This window comes from Stegodyphus dumicola, chromosome 1, assembly GCF_044657685.1.
Source record: "Stegodyphus dumicola isolate Sdum_Otavi_A_Nest chromosome 1, ASM4465768v1".
NCBI classification, from domain to species: domain Eukaryota; kingdom Metazoa; phylum Arthropoda; class Arachnida; order Araneae; family Eresidae; genus Stegodyphus; species Stegodyphus dumicola.
The window spans coordinates 245,102,986-245,115,720 of NC_140768.1; positions in this window are offsets into that span (position 1 = coordinate 245,102,986).

Below are 12,735 nucleotides of genomic sequence, written 5' to 3' on the forward strand. Positions count from 1 at the left end.
TAAAGTTATTTCAAATTCATAAGAATATACTGAAGTCTGGATAATAATAAATGGAAGAAGATCATATTTATATCATTTTACTCTTTCTTCTTTTATTGCATGAAAGGAAACAGAATTCGGATACTTATTGGCAATAACCGCACTTTTATGGCAGGTTGTAAAAGAGTCATACACAATACATTAAGGCTCATTCTGCTGGAGCAAATGGTTACTGGAGCAACAATTCTTTTATTGGCAATAAAATGTTCGGGTAAAAATATATTAGGCAAGTTATGTTTTTAACCTTTCTAAACTTTACAAGCTAGTGATTTTATTCTGATATCAACTATTATCATTTATTTTCCTTCATTAATATATCTGTTTATTAAAACCTTTACTTCGTTTCGCTTGTATTTTTAAGATTAGTAACCTACATTAAGTTTTTACTATGCTAAGCTTTTTCAGGCCAAGATTTAATCAAAAGAGTCCCTTTATTTTAAATCCTGAAGTTTCTTTTCTTACCATCCAAACAGAAAAGATCATGGTATAATATTCTGAATTGGCAACAATAAGATTCGTTTATTTTATGGCCAATGTATTCAGTTTCGGAGTAACTGCAAAATGTTATTATTTAAATGAATCAGTTGTTCATAATTTCAGCCTTTACTGTAACTTTTCCTTTCCGTTTCCTTTCCAGTAATGTAAACTCAGTTAGACAGTATTTAAACTGAGGTTTTAGGATTGTAAAACAGAGCGTGTTTCTGCCTGTCGATACCACGTTACTTTACTTCTGCCATCTATGATAAGTTTGTAATTATTTGGATTTACATTATTTGGCGCCGACTTTTAAATTTATTTGCCAGTTAGAGTTTTCTGAGCCAGTTAATGGACATGTTTAATATGCAGTCAAATACATACAGCTATCGAAGACCGCTGCAGTTTTGTTCGAAATCATCAGATGGTTATTAAAAGTTCTCAGAACCTTCTCTTTTACATACAGCTAAAGAGAACATCTGAAATGACACATTCACAATGACCCTTACATTACATATACAACGTCTCGTAAACATCCACGTTTTGCCAAGATACGAGTGCAGTCGAAATACTCTGTGTTTCAGCTAACTACCTTAACGACCCCGTGGCTTTAGATGCCTAAAGCGAAGCATCTTCGTTGACAACTGTGTAAGGAGAATTGCTTCATACTGAACATATTACAGAATGAAAAGTTTCAAAACACCCCACGTAGCCAAGCCATGTAGCTACTAAGTACATAATGCAAAGTAAGCTACCAATGTACCAATTTTGAGTAAATCTGTCGCCATTGGTAGTAGCTATTAATAGTAATTAATAATAATTAAGGAAAAAATATTATTAGCTAATTAGTATCAATAAAAGAAGCAAAATGATTAACTAATTATTATTCGGCATAGCATAATTAGATCTATCATTACTATCAATAATATTGTTACGTTTTGCGACACCAATCTTGACGAAGTCTTTGGTAAACCATAAGCAATAGATCAATTTTGTGCGAAAATAAAATTATCATTGAATAGTTAAGACACAATAACACGCCGAATAAATACTAATTCAGAAGTCAAACAACAAAAATCAGCGTTATTTTGTAAATTAACGCTGATTTTTGTTGTTTGACTTCTGAATTAATATCATTGAATAGCTTAATATGAGTTACTAAACTCTAAAGCAGAAATTTTGTTTACTCGTCTGCATGGGAACTTATTGTGACATCCAGAGTGACGTTTTTATTAAATATCGTAAAAGCTTTTCGGTGGATGTTATCAGGAACAGAGAGCAGCAGAATAATCACAACTCGATAATGTTAGGAGCTTTCCATTCTCTTGCCAACAATTGTTTGCCTTCTCAATTATTCATTTCGAAGTCCGGTGCTTTGTTTGAGGTGCCAATGAGCCCGCCAGCTGTGGGTTTCCGGAATGAACAGTTTCCCTCTAAACTCAACCAGAAAATCAGGGCAATGTTTGATGTCACATGTTTATTCGTGAGTGCGAATATATAATTAAAACGATGATTTGTGCATATTTCACTGAATTAAGCTAATTTAAATTGAAATTAACTTTTCATTATTCACACCATTTCTTAGCACTTTTTTATAATGATCATTATAGGTTCTTTTTGGTTAGTTGACAATATTTTCTGTAAATATAAATATCTTAGCTGTTCTTTATTTTCAAAATTGTTGATCGTAGATATATACTTTGAGATATCAAAATATTTTTAATGGTACAAATATTCATATTTTGGCATTATTAAATAAGAAATGTAAATTTTATAAATATTACGAAATTCAACTTTTTATACGTTTCTTCGGTCTGCATGCTTTTATTTAGGAAAATATTACACTTATTACGAGCACAAGCAGAACCGCCATTGTGCATTCCCTAGGTATAGGTTACGTATCGCTGGTTTTGCTAACTGTTAAGCATCCGCCACAAATTTGACCGGAGAACACCTCAGAATATGATACAGGGGTATCTCACCCCTCTCCCCTACTTTTACATTTGCCGCGTATTTTGAGTGTCTCCTTATATAGCACAGAACACAATACACATTAAAGCATCCAAATCGTCTCCGTGTTTCTAATTCGGTCCCATCGTACGGCAGTCAGTAACATTATTCACTATATCGTCTGGCCGGGGAAGATTTATTACATGCGACGGAGGACGTGGGCACCACCCCTCTACCAATACGGTTAATCGGTATAGCACCACGTCCACCTTTATCTAGATAACCATACGTAGTCATTGTACTAATACACTAAGACATAAACACACATACAAATTTGGTACTTAATACAGTGTTATAGCTAATTAATGTTAGACACTAGATAATACATTGCCATGTGTTACGTAGAAAAAAACAATTAATTAATTTTTCATTCATTTTTACTTTTAAACTGACTATTTCTTGGTGCCTCTACATAAAAATAACTCAAACTAAAACTAAACTAAGTACTTAATTACTTACTTCTCAAAACGTTAAATTAAAATTACTTTTACACTCAACTGTTAAACTGATTTCTTAACTAACTTTCTCTTTGGTGCCACGACATAAAAAATAAACTAAAACTATAACTAAATTACTAAGTAATTACTTACTTCTCTCAGAATCTAAATCTTAACACTATATCAAAGAATGTGAAAGATTCATCCTTAACACTTTAGAAGTCTACTCATGTATTCATATAAATTAAGTAAGCCGATCGTATAGTCACAACTCTTAAAACTGATTTTCTTCTACCCTGGCTCGAATTGGAGTAAAACCATGTTTCCGTAAAGAACGCATGGGTGACCTACAGTAGACCACAATTAAAACTAAAAAAAAACATACAATAATTAAATCAATAAACACATTTATTAAATATTCCAAATATTATACTTTAAGATAGCTACACCTCACAGTTATTAATCTTTTTTAAACAGGTACTCAAGAAATTTAAACTCATGTATAAAGCTAATTTAGAATAAATCATATTTCTTTCAACTGTGACACATCAGTATATTTATCTTCGGTCATATTGAAATTAAATGAACCTAGCAATTAAACATTAAAAACAAAACTTCACTCCCTCAAATTAGTTCAGTTATAACTTCTGACAATTAAACATTAATAAAAATAAAAATCACTTTCTCAGCTATAAATTGAGTAACAAAAAATATTCAAATTTACATCTACATAACATGAAAGCTCAAGCTTTAGGATTTAAAATTTCCAAAATCCTAAAGATTAATTATTAAAAGAAACGCAAAATGAAAATAATAAAACTCACAGATTTGGAAACTCTAGGGTCCATTAAAGAATTTTGCCTTTTTTCCGGTCCGTACATAATGGTCCTCGAAACGACCTCTCTTGAAGAGGGAAGCTACGCCTTCCTGAATTCGAAGATCGCCCTTGCAAATATCATTACTGCAGGCAACTAGAAAACAGATGACAATCTGGATCTTCAGGCCGAGCAATTCGAATTAAATTGTGATGCAATCAAGTCCAATCTGCGGCTGGGCAGGGGTATAGCGAGACCTACCTCCAAATCATAAGCCAACTCTCTCTCTCAAACTTTCTCATGACGGGAGACAGCATGAGCTCGGACAAGTTTCTGTAACCAGAACCTCGGAGATAATCAGCTTTAACCGAAACCACGGTCGCCCCCAAAGGGTCGCCGGAGTAAGCTCTTCTCGAAAGTAGAACAAAACTGAGCCAACTCTCACACAAAACTCCGAGATAAGGCAAAGAAAGGAGTAACGAGAAATTACTTACTAATAAAACTAAAATTAAAAAATTAGCCAATCTTAAAGAAACTCGGACTCCCTCTAGCCACTTAGAACAAAGGCAATGAACAACGACGAAAATTCGAAGTAATTCAGAACTCTCTACAAGATGACAGACCCTTTCTTTCCCGCGCAACAGAAAGAAAGTTTCCAATCGTAATTCAGTTAAAATTGCGACAACCGTAGGTAATAAATACGTCACTCAGTTCTCTACTTCAGAAAGGACGAAATAATTTCTCGTCTCCACACCCTAAACATGTGGTCAACCCCGCGAAAAGAGAAAATTGCAGCTGGGTAGTCCGACCCCTGACCCGAACAAGAAGTCAACTCGTGAGAAACGGAAATACACCCGCGCCCTTTTAACTGTAACACATCCTCAGCCAAACTTAAAAGAGCTTGCCGTAATTGAACGAAAAGTTTAAGGGGTCTCACGACCTTTAAATCTTCAAAAATATCGATTTTTTGAAAAACATATATGTTTTAGTTTGAACATTTCTGCGCACTTTAAAAAAACCGTGTTAAAATATTCCGTGTAGTTTAGGAGATATCATTAAAAACGTAAAGGTCACTGACACGAGAAACCTTCATCACGTATGTAAATAAACATTTAAAGGGACACGTCATTTGCTCACAGCTGTCATAGCCGTTATATAACTGAGTGTTGCTACATTCTAGCCTACAAGTCTTATTTTTATTTCGTCAGCAATCAGTAGCAATGATTCTACTCAACTTAATACTTATTCTGAATGTTTACATCGTGTTTCCGTAAGCTATTACTACGTTGTTTGATTCTGCAAAGTTGTATTGACGTTTGCAGCATTTATTTGGTGTATATTGAATTTTTGATGCGTTAGTCTTTTTGCTGCAATAATAAGTATATTTATATATTATATTTGTGATGGCAAATAATAAAAGAACTTCTGGGAAGTGAGCTAAAAAACGTCGCTTCCACGGCAACCCGAATATCAGATCTGAACTTTCTGATAAAAGCTTGGTTTCATCAGGTGATGACCATAATACTCAAATTGAACATGTAAAAAGTGCATCCGAGAAAAAGCTTAACAATGCATTATTTAATGAAAGTGATACTGACATTATGAATCGTTTTCATGGCTATATAATTATGGATAAAGACATATTGTTTACATTTTTGAAAGAGAATGTACTGTGCAAATTGTGCTGTAATTCTGTCAATATTTCTGAGAGAAAACCCTTTGGATTATTTTCAACAATTTCTGTGAAATGTGAAAAGTGTAGTTTTAAAACAGAATTCAATAATTCAAAGTTGATTGGTGAACACAAAAATGTTCCTGAATTAAACAGACGAATTGTTTATGCTATGCGATGCATTGGTCAAGGTGTGGAACCTCTGGAAACATTTTGTGGTGTAATGGATCTAGGTAAACCTGTGACACAGAATGCTTATGACAAAATCTGCAAACATATAAATACAGCTTCAAAAACTGTCGCCATTCAAGGTATGAAAATTGCTGCAGAAGAAGAGGTATGCGAAACTGCATCAAATTCTGTCACCGTAAGTGGTGATGAAACATGGAAAACGAGAGGACATACTTCACATATTGGAGTATGTTCTGTAATAGGTGCTGAAACAGGGAAGGTTTTAGATGTTGAAGTTCTCTCGTCCATTTGTAAAGGATGTGATTTATGGAAAGCAAAAAAATCTGGGAAAGCTTTCGAAGAGTGGCAAATGAAATATTTGCCAAATTGTCAGAAAAATCATATCGGTTCTTCAGGAAAAATGGAAGTCGATGGTATGATAAAAATTTTTCACAGATCAGAAGCTGAAAGAGGTCTCAAATATATTAATTATATTGGTGATGGTGATTCTAGAACATTCCCTGCTATACGTGACAGCAAACCATATGATGATAAAACTGTTTCAAAACTTGAATGTGTTGGTCACGTACAAAAAAGAATGGGAACTCGACTGAGAAAGCTAAAACAAGACTATAGATGTAAAAAGTTGGAGGACGGTAAACCTTTATCAAGCAAAGGACGACTGACAGACACCATGATAAATAGGCTGACTCAGTATTATGGAAATGCAATTCGCTCAAATGCTTTGTCAGTTGATGAAATGCGTAAGGGTATTTGGGCAGTTTATTTTCATACGAGATAAACTGATGCTGAACCGTTACATACATTTTGTCCTGCTGGTGCAGACTCATGGTGTAAATATCAACAAGCAGTTTCAAATGGCTCAGTGGGTAAATTTCATTATAAAGTGACTTTGCCATCTTCAGTCATGGATGTTATAAAACCTGTTTTTAAAGCTTTATCAAGTCCAGATCTTTTGAAACGATGCCTTGATAGCTTCACTCAGAATCCGAATGAATCTTTTAATTCCCTCATATGGCAGATGTGTCCGAAAACTTCTGGATCTGGGAAACGAATTGCAGAAATTGCTGTATATGAAGCAGCAATTTTATTTAACATGGGCAAAAAGGGTAGGCTATCTGTCATGAGGCAAATGGGTATCCATCCAGGTATAAATGCAATAAAATCTCAACTTCGCAGTGATATGAAACGTAAATACTGCTAAGAAGAGAGCAATGGAAAACACTATAGAAGCACGAAAAGCAAGGAAAAGATCCAAAACAAGTTTAGAACATCAGAAAATTGATCAAGAAGGCATAATGTATGAACCTGGAGGTTTTTAATTTGTGTATATAAATATTATAAATAGTAACAGTATTTTGTGATAAATTATGTGTGTCGACAAAAATTTAAACATCTTGTTCAAGAAACTGATTATTAATATATTTTTATTCTCAGAAATATTTATAGGTTTATAACACAGTTTGCACATAGCATTCTCTTTCATGTATATGAAAAATATATCTTTATCTGCAATAATGTATCCTTGATAACGGTTGACTGTGTCATCACTTTCATTAAACAATGCATTGTTAATTGTTTTTCAGATGCAGTTTCCTTATTATAAATATACATTCTGTCATTAACTTTATTCAAAACACAAACAAAAAGCATAAAATACAAATTAGATACCAAATAGTACGAGTTAAGACTCATTAAGTCACAAAGTTACTCATTTTTATAGCGATGCAAACTTTACAGGTCTTTATCTCAAAATGTATTTTTTTAATGCGTCGCGCATGATATTTCAAAAACTTTTTAATGTATCTTTCTGAAATTTGTACCATAGTATTATCATGTTACACTAAATTAATTAAACTAAAATTTTGGTATTTTAATGAAATGTTTCAATTTTATAAGGTATGTAAAAATCAAAATATAGCAAAAAAATTATATTTAATATATATATCATAAAAAAATTAAAAATGCATGAATTGTGTAATATTTTTAGTTCAGTTATATTCTCAAACATTCTTCTGCATAAAAAAAGAAAAATTAAACATTTTGGTACAAAACATTTCTTGTACATGTGCGCGCAGTGTGCGTACAGATTAATTAGATGTGAAAAATGTCTTATAATTTAACATTTGTTTTTACAATTTTTATTATAATTTTCAAATTTCAAGTACATTTAATTAAAGAATAGACATTAAATTAATAATGAACAAAATATTGAGTATTTTTGATAAGAATTAAAAAAGTTGCACAAGATTGAAAAAAGGTAAAAAAATTCATCTTTCGACTCATTCAAGGGTCGTGTGACCCCTTAAACAATACTAAATATTGTACATTAATTCTTAAATACGAACATTGCAAATTAATTATTCACAATAAAATAATACAATTACTAAGAATACCTTACAGTAAAATACAGTAAAATAATACGCAATAATTTTACACAAGAAAATAATACACAACAATTTTCCATAACACATGTTACAGGGTGTATGCAAAAGCATGGATACTGTAGCATATATACATAACGTGTGTACTTATATATAGTTTACACTATGATCCTTTGAACAATTATCATTAGATACACAAGACATGTACATACTGAAACATTAAGGTGCACAATGTTATGCTGGAAAAATAATTAGTAAAATGAATTAAAAGTTTAGACAGTAGATTAGTAATGTGTGGTACAGTGTCTTGCTACTGGATTATTTGTGGTGTTTCCTAGGTACATTAACCTATGTACAAAGATATTAATACACGTGTATTAGGTACACATTCAGTGGGTACCCAAGCGTTAAGTACAGGATACTTTAACATGCATTAACAATAGGTACTTAATACAATGCTGAACAGATAATTGGTGCAGTTAATTTTAGACTGGGACTCTAGTTTGATTTTTGCGATACGGTGCCGTGTTACAGGATATAATTTGCAGATGCATAGTTACATTTATCATATTGTAAGGATCCTAAGTTTTACTAACGTTTATTTTATTTTAAATCTTTACTATCACTTCTTATTTTCTACTTCCGGCTAGAATTAAAAGCTTTAACTTATTTATGCAAATTTGTCTTGCTAACGCCAAGTACTTAAGTTGTGGCTTTTTGCGAAGCAAGAGAGAGGAAGGAGTTATTAGAAGCAGGCCGCTTGCCAGAGTAGCTTTACTCGGTTGCTGGTTGCCTTCAAGGCCAGAGGTTTAGTCCTCTTGATAATTTCAAACGTATCGTGGTTTTAGCAGCTCTCTGTACTACATACGGATTTTGTTAAATAACGGCCAATCTTAAAGTTAGGCACTTGTATATTAATCCAAAGTTAGTTTTAGTTAGAGTTTTAGTTAGTAGTTTTATATTCTTAAGTTCAGACCACAAGTGGTTGGTCTCTGTATTCCGAAGTTCCGGAAATCTCTGTAAAGATAGAAAAATAAAAGGTTTCGTATACCCTTCCTGTGTGTATTGTCTACTTCACAATTTATTGAACATAGCTTGAGTAAGCTCCCTGTTCCGAGTCAGGACAGTTCATGTTTCGAAGGCAAGTAATGAGGAACACAAGTCCTGATAGTGGCCCCCGACGAAGAAGAATAACCATGGCCGAGTTTCAAGAAGAACTTGTGGTGCCTGCAGAAGGGCCTCAGAATCCAAAAATGCCAGCTGCCGCCCTGGAAGGATTTGGGTACATCGTCCAGACCATGCGCGCATCGATGAAACCAGAAGCAAAATTTAATGGAAACTCACCGGTAACCAGTTTTTTGGAAAAATTGGATGACCACTTCATGCTAAGTCCAGTCCATGAGTTCCAGAAAGTCAGCTTAGCTACCAGCGCTTTGAGCGGCCAAGCGCCTAATTGGTTCAAATGTATAGGCAGAAACCTCTTGGGTCAAGCGGGAAACCCCACCTATACTTACGAAAATTTCAAGACTGCCTTAGTAAAAGCCTTTCCTGTCGTAAGAAATCGTTCAAAATTAGAAGCGGAACTCTTCAGCATATACCTGCAACGAATTGAAAATCTCTCAAGCTTTATTTTAAGAAAAATTCATGTCTTTAAACTCTTATATAGAAGCCGTCCGGATCCTGAGATAATCCAAGTGATTTTGCCGAGGTTACTTCCCCAAGTACAAGACTTTATTGAATTAAGGAATCCGACTACACTGGAAAAGTTATTTGAGCTAGCAATTCAGTTTGAAAGTAAAAGAAAGGCGGACATTGAAAGAAGACGCCAGTATGAGCAACGAAGCCAATTTGGTGCGCCAAGACCACAGCAAAGGCAAGAACAGGGCTACGGAAGCAAATCGAATCAGTGGGCAAGGAAACCTGAGTATCCAAAAACAACCGGCGAACGTCGACAGTTCAATAGTAAGCCAGAAAAAAAGTCTGAAGGCCAGCGGAAAAAGAAGGAACGCATGGAAAGGAAGAAAGAAAATTTAAACTAAAACGGATTTCTGCTGACGAGAGGGTGCGAAAATCCGAAGGCAAAGAAAACCCCTCTTCCTACAAGTTAAATACACTTATTGTGAAAAATTTGACTCTTCCAAAGATTGAAGTTTTGGTGAATAACATCCCAGCCACCGCCCTCCTGGATACAGGCGCGCAGTGTTCCTGTGTGGCAGAGGATTTTTTTAGGAAGTATTTCCGTTGATGCCGAATATATAATTCGGATAATACGACAGTGTTAGCTGCTCTGGGAGAAAGATGCAAATGCATAGGTAAAATACCATTATATATTCGCATCAAGGACGAGCAAGTAAAGATCATGTTTTTTATCGTAAAAAATTTACAAGCACATGTCATTTTAGGGATAGATTTTCTTTCAGAGGCAGAAGCAACGCTGGATTTTAACGAAGCGTCCCTTTAGCTGACGATGAAACCAGTTCGAGAAGAAAAAAGAGAACCACCGACGTTAAACCTCAACCACCTGCCTACGGGAGAGCAACAAAAAATTCGCGAAGTGGTAAGTGAATTTCCTTCGTCATTTAGTGATATTCCCGTATTTACTCAAGTTACTAACCATAGTATCGACACAGGAGATTCACTGCCAGTTCGCCTGAAGGCGTATCGATACGACAAGAATAAAGAAAAAATTAAAGAGTGGCACATTTGAGATATGTTACGTAAAAAGATCATAACGCCCATCTCAAGTAGTTATGCTAGCCCGGATGTGTTATGTAAGAAAAATAATGACTATCCAGTAACACATCCGAAAAGGTGGCGTTTTGCAATTGACTATCGTAAATTAAACTCCATGACTAAATATCCGGTATATCCGTTACCTATTATTGAAGAAATTTTAAGGAACATAATTTCTACGAAATATATGACTACGTTAGACTTAACGACTGGTTATTTTCAAATAGGTGTTAAACCAGAAGATGTGCGTAAGACTGCTTTTATAACCAACTCTGGCACTTACGCATTCTTGCGTATGCCGTTTGGCCTTTCAGGGGCACCGGCAACATTTCACCGATGTATGGACATTGTGCTAAGGCCTGTTCTAGGAAAGACCACATTTATCTATTTAGACGATATCATTATTACTAGTGATCATCTGGACCAACATGTACAGGATTTAAGACAGGTGTTTCCATTATTAAATGAGGCCGGTCTAAAAGTTAATGTCGAAAAGTGCAAATTTGCAGCCCCTGAATTAAAATACTTGGGTTACAAACTATCTCAGAAAGGAATCGAGACGGACGAATCAAAAATAATCGCTGTGCAAAAGTATCCGCCGCCAAATACGGCGAAGAAGCTCTCTTCTTTTCTAGGACTTTGTTCATATTATAGGTCCTTTATAAAAGATTTTGCAGCTATTGCTGAACCATTGTTAAAATTAAAAAGGAAAAAGGCAAGATTCTCGTGGACGGCCGAAGCCAATAGTGCTTTCGAAAAATAAAAGCAAGCATTAACGCAAGCCCCTGTTTTGAAATTTCTTGAAAACGATGAGAATTTAGAAATTTCAGCGGATGCTTCGGATTATGCGGTAGGAGCTGTACTTTCGCAAAATCAACAGCCCGTGGCATTTTTTAGTAGAACTTTAAATCAAACACAAAGAAATTATTCCGCGACTGAAAGAGAGGCACTTGCAGTTCTGTTAGCAGTGCAAAAGTTCCGAGTCTATTTTGGAAGGGCGCCAATAACAGTGTATTCTGATCATGCGGCGGTAACTAGATTGTACTCAGGGAAAAACTTATCCCCAAGTTTAATAAGATGGGCACTCAAGCTACAAGAATATAATCTGGTAATCAAGCATACCCTCGGAAAGGAAAATATCGTAGCAGATGCCCTATCCAGAATTAAAATAGATGAAGAAGGTAATACCGTAAAGGTGGCAATGCTCACAGCATGTACAATAAATTGCCGAGAAACTGTAATAACCGAACTGGGTAAGGATCCTGAGTTTGGAAGCATTTATGAGTATTTAAAGGATCCTGAAAATTTTAGCCACCAAGATATTGTGGCGATAAGAAATAGGGCGGCCCATTACGAACTAATAGATGGTCTATTATTCTATACAAAAACTACGAATTCCAACGACGAATTTCGACCTGTTATCCCAGCTAGTCTTAGATTAAATATACTGCAGGAGTTACACGACTTCCCTTTAGCTTCTCATGCTGGTATTCGAAAAACCATCCAACGCGTACGCGAAGCAGTTTATTTTCCTGAGCTGCAAAAGTTAACAAGGGCGTATGTCCAGTCCTACCCAACATGTCAAGCAGTTAATTATATTAATTTCTGCCCGGCCGGGTTTCTAAATAGCATTAAATCGGAATTTCCAAATGAAATAATTGGCATCGATTTATTGGGCCCTTTCCCAAAAAGTCAGTTAAATAAAAGTGGGTATCTCCTTGTTATGGTTGATCATTTTAGTAAATGGACCGAAATTGTTCCCTTAAAACGAGCCTCCGCGAAATTAGTTACTGATTCTATTTTAAATAAATATATTTTAAAATACGGGGCGCCCCTAAAAGTTATATCGGATAATGGTCCTCAATTTGTAAGTAATATATTAGAAGACATGTGCCAAAAACTGGGCATACGTCATTTAAAAATGGTCCCGTATCGGCCGCAATCAAATTTAGCGGAACGGTTCAATAGAAATATAGGGA